This window comes from Saimiri boliviensis, chromosome X (assembly GCF_048565385.1).
Source record: "Saimiri boliviensis isolate mSaiBol1 chromosome X, mSaiBol1.pri, whole genome shotgun sequence".
NCBI classification, from domain to species: Eukaryota; Metazoa; Chordata; class Mammalia; order Primates; family Cebidae; genus Saimiri; species Saimiri boliviensis.
The window spans coordinates 8,061,546-8,066,741 of NC_133470.1; the positions used below are offsets into that span (position 1 = coordinate 8,061,546).

The 5,196-nt window shown below is 41.3% G+C and overlaps 1 protein-coding gene across 2 annotated transcripts in view; it reads right to left on the minus strand.

Moving 5' to 3' along the window:
* The window catches only part of ARHGAP6 (Rho GTPase activating protein 6), a 542,269-nt gene that overhangs the window by 174,320 nt on the left and 362,753 nt on the right, over nt 1–5,196 (minus strand). The window lies entirely within an intron of this gene.

A 5,196-nucleotide genomic window follows, 5' to 3' on the forward strand; every position in this document is an offset into this window, starting at 1 on the left:
GGGGGGCAATGTGGGAGGGACGAGGGTGTGGGGAGGTGGGAAGAGACAGCATGGGAGAAACGACAGATACAGGTGAGGGGACGGAAGGCAGCAAACCACACTGCCATGTGTGTACCTATGCAACAATCTTGCATGTTCTTCACATGTACCCTAAAACCTAAAAGACAATAAAAAATAAAAACAAACAAACAAACAAACAAACAAAAAATGGGATTCACAAGAGAAAGACAACTTCAACCAATTTCCTACATTTCCAGGACATAGTAGTATTTAGTAGTACTCCACGTTGCTTTAATAAAATAGTTATCAGCTTATAGCTGCTGTGAAATTCTTGTTAGTTGGAGTTTTCACATATTTTTGTGATTTGGCTTTCAATTCCTTTTGCCCCCTTTTTTCTGGAACCTTATAAGCAAGGATCATAGGCTGACATTTAGATATTAAAAAAAAAATACATCCCTGCTGGGAAAAGTCCATGCTAACTTCATTTGAAACACCTGACTCTTCCAGGTGATAAATAACTACTGAGGAATAATATTGGGCTGGGAGTGGTGAGGAGTTGAAGAAAGAAGAAAGGAGTAGTCATTTGGGTTCAAAACATTTACCTAAATCACACTTGAATCCTCTATCACAAAAAGTCTAAATCAATAAAGCCCATTTACAAATATCATTACCCTATGGTCAACAAAAAAATGCCACACGACCCAGAATTCACTATACTATTAATTTAAAAAATGAACAATATTAAAATATCTCAATTTCTTCAAACGGCCAAATTTTGTTTGCCTCTCCAAATAATTTTCCATGCTTCATATTTGGCCATGGAATGTGGAGGCTCTAGGGGGGCAGTTAGTTGTCCACAGACACAAAGATGGCTTTCCAGTGTGGTGGTAGGGTGCAGCTTCCATAACCAAACTATTCGGTTCACTATCATGACCACTGACTATCTGCTGTGGAAACTTGGACAATTTTTTTGGCCTCTCTATGGCTCAGTACAGTCGTCTATAAAATGTGCTAATATCATTCTCTGAATCTTTTTATGTTATGAGCCCCAAGCTCAAAAATGTTGGCTGCAGTTCTTATAATTAGAAAGAGAGCTTTGTCCTGCCTCTGTAGACTCTTAAAGAGAACACTACCCAGAGTGATACACAATTTGGAAATAATATGGACTTTTTCATGCCATAGGCACTGAAGTATATCATGTCTGTCTTTTTTTTTTTTTAGACATAGTCTTGTTTTGCCACCCAGGCTGGGGTGCAGGTGCGATCTTGGTTCACTACAACTTCTGCCTCCTGGGTTCAAGTGATCCTCCAGCCCCAGCCTCCTGAGTAGCTGAGATTGCAAGAGTGTTCCACCACACCCAGCTAATTTTTGTGTTTTTAGTAGAAAATACAAAACATGATTTCACCATGTTGGCCAGGCTGGTCTTGAACTCCTGACCTCAAGTGATCAGCCCACCTCGGCCTCCCAAGGTACTAGGATTACAGGCATGAGCCACCATGCCCAGCCCATGTCTGTAATTTATCAATGCATCACTTCTGACTATGTAGCCACCTCAACACCTCCCTCATTGATTGTGACCCTGCATAATATTTGCCTTCTCCTATCTGATATCCCCGGATACTGTTCTTTGCTGCCTTCAAGACCAGCCTTCATCTTCAATCCACCACTGTGAGGGTAAGAGGAGAGCAAATCCACCAGGCAAGTGTCATGGCGGCACTCCACTTCATGGAGGCTAGACCTTGAGACCACCTGTATCTGCATGTTTTCCTTTCACCTTCTTTCTAGGGCTGAGCCTTTGTGTACAGTGACTCCTAACTCAGACCCTTCCCTTGTCACTCTGGCATTAGCAGAGTTCAGCTAATTCCACTTTATAAGGATTTCTTTTCTTTTCTTGACAGAGTCTCATTCTGTCACCAGGCTGGAGTGCAATGGTGCAACCCTGAGTCACAGCACTCTCTACTTCCTGGGTCAAAGTGATTTCCCTGCCTCAGCTTCCTGAATATCAGGGACTATAGGTGCTCGTCACCACTCCTGGAAGATTTTTTGTATTTTAGTAGAGAAGGGGTTTCACCATGTTGGCCAGGATTGTCCCGATCTCCTGATCTCGTGATCCGCCCACCTCAGCCTTCCAAAGTGCTGGGATCACAGGCGTGAGCCACCATGCCTGGCTTATAAGGATTTCTTTACCAAACCATTTTCCTCTAGATAAGTGGTTCTTAACCAGAGATAGTTGTGCCTCCTAGGGGACCTTTGGCAATGTCTGGAGTCACAACAGAGGGTGGGGTGGGGTGGCAGCTGGAGTGGTGCTCTCAGTATCTTCTGAATGAATGCCAGGGCTGCTGCTAATTAACCTACAATCCACAGAACAGCCCCCACAAGTTACATGGCCTCAAATGTCAACTCTACTAAAACTGAGAAATTCTACTCTACAAAACAATGTCAACTTTGAGTCATGCCATGTGTTCAGATTTTAACAGACAGAAGAATGAGACTCTAAACAAATATAGAAGTCCACGTCCATTTCTTTTACATCATTGAGGAAGAAAAACCAAGAGCTCAAATCTTAAAGCTGATAAACTTGATATAGGACCACATACAATAGGCTTTTCATTTTCTGTCCCTACTGCATCTAAACAAATCAAAACAGCTTGGGGAGTGGTAGTGACATTAAGGAGAATTTGCAAAATAAAGAAAGTGCTGCCCCATGATTAAGTCAGTTAATGTCTCTAAATCAAAACTATCCTGTAAAAGCCTAGATTTCACCACTACACAATATATCCATGTAAGAAAGCGCTTCTACCCTCTAAATCTATAAAATTAAATTAGAATAGTTTTTTGCTTCTTTAGAACTTAGAAGTGTGTTATTTGTTTCTTGGGAGGTTGCAAGAAGCTTGTCACCTGTGACTTAATCTTTCCTGCTTGTTTGACCTTCCAAAGATGTGCTAAGGAGCTAATTGTGAATCAGACTGAAGAACCTCTAAAAGTGATTGTGTCTACCTGACTGATAAAGAGGAGAAAAATAATCAATTTAGCAATGAGTGTAACTACTGAATTCAAGCTTATTCAGTTAGTCTGGGATAAATTCTGATCTGAGATTTGCTTGGATTTGGCAAAATAATGAGAAATGAGTAGTTCTGTCCATAAAGTGGGCAGTAATTTAAGATGTCTTAATTCACATGATCTTCAGAATCACCACTGTCCAAAAGAATTATTCAATTAAGAACTTTTTGATACAAAATTGTTACAGAATAAAATTCCTACAGCATGGAGAACATAAAGCAGTGTATTGTAAGGAGAGGAGGCAATTAAGCACTTATCTTCCACAGCTAAGAATATCTGACAGACCCAGGCCATCGAACACCCTATCTGTCCAAATAACCAACTCAAGGCACTCCTGAAGGGGGGCTTCCCCCACCTCCTTGCTACTGTATCCCACATATCTGGGAGTAGCCATCTGTGACCATCACCTCAATGCCACCTCTTCTAGAAACTTTCTCTCACTGCTCTACGTTGGCTGGTACTCCTGGAAGTGAGGTTCCCCAGTCTCCTTGCCCCCGCATCCCACACATCTGGGAGCAGCCATCAGTGACCATCACCTCTATGCCATCTCTTCTAGAAACCTTCTCTCACTGGTCTATGTGGGCTGGAGTACACAGGCTCAGAGGTTTCCCAGGATATGTTGACCATGCCTATATTTCAAACAACTACTTCTTTCTACTTTCATCTCTGCCCTAGCTGGCAAGCTCCTTGAGGCAGATTTAGAAAAATACCTGGAATTGGTCGGTATGCTTAATATCTGCTCAATGAGCCATCATTAGCATTAAACACCCAGGATGCTGTAATATAAAAGTAATGATAATAATAGCATTGAGCATTTACTGGGCTCGTTTTATTTCAGGTACTATTCTAAGCACATGATGTGTATTAGCTCATTTAATTCTCAAAACATTATAGAATTGTCTCTATCACCAATTTACAAATGAGGGGTTGTTTGAACTTTAAATTTTAACAAGAAATTAGGCTCTTAAAAACACACATGCATGCACACACACACACACACACACACACACACACACATTGCCCCATTTTTGATGAGTACCTTTTGAAAGATAAACTAATTCGTCATCTGCCTCTGGGATTCTAAACAACCTATAGCTATTTTTAACAGCAAATATAAATTCAACTCCATTAGAGTCATGAAGCTTGTCTCCTTCGGTGACTTAATTTTTCCTGTCCATTTGTCCTCCCAAAAGTATACTAGAGGACTAACTGTAACTCAAAATGAAGAATCCCTAACCCAATAAGTGCTCTGTAGTTGCATGAGGGAGTTGCCTCTTGCGCTAAACTGCCAAAGATGGGTAGGAGACAGCTACAAATATAGGCAAGTATCCTCACGCTAGAACAGCATTGCCATGGCAACCAGGGGACAACCATCTATCCCAGCTTTCAGTGTAAACCTGCTCACGTATGGTCCTCATGCCTTCTCTGGTTCCAAAGGATAGACTGAAAACAAACCTAAGTCCAGTGTTCGTAGAAACCACAAGGCCCTGTCTTTCTCTAACTGATTAGTTCAATAAAATAATGATGTGTTTTAGGACACCCAGGCCTTGGCCCTCCCCTATCTTTCTTCCCAGACAGCCCACTGAACACACACTCAACACATACAGAAAGCCCATTTCAAGCAGCATTCTGAAATTCACTGAGAATGACCAGAATAATAAGGCTACTGATATATCCCCACCATGACATGAAGCAGAACTAATTGGCTTGCATACTCTCTCTTCCTGGCATCTAATGTCCAAATTAAAATAGGTGACAATGTTCCAATATCCCAATAGCTTCCCGCACTGCAGCCTCCACAAATGTTAGCTTTGAAGGCAGCAGACCAAACTGGCTCCTTCCATAGGGTCCTGACTAGAGAAGGAAATGTTTGCAAATTTGCACAGCTTCATGCAATAACAAATTGAGGCTCTGCAGGCTTCCAAAATCCCATCTTCTCCCCGTGATTGGGAACTTGAGATCAACTTGGTTTCCACAAATGATTTTTTAAAATCTGGAAGCAGGTACAACAGAGAAACTTCAAAATCTGTTTAAGACAGTTGTCAATTTTTAAAGCACTTATTAAGTATTGCTAAAATGTGCAGTTCTTGTCAGCAGGATTTACAAAGACACTTGGAAATCAATGTGATTTACTGC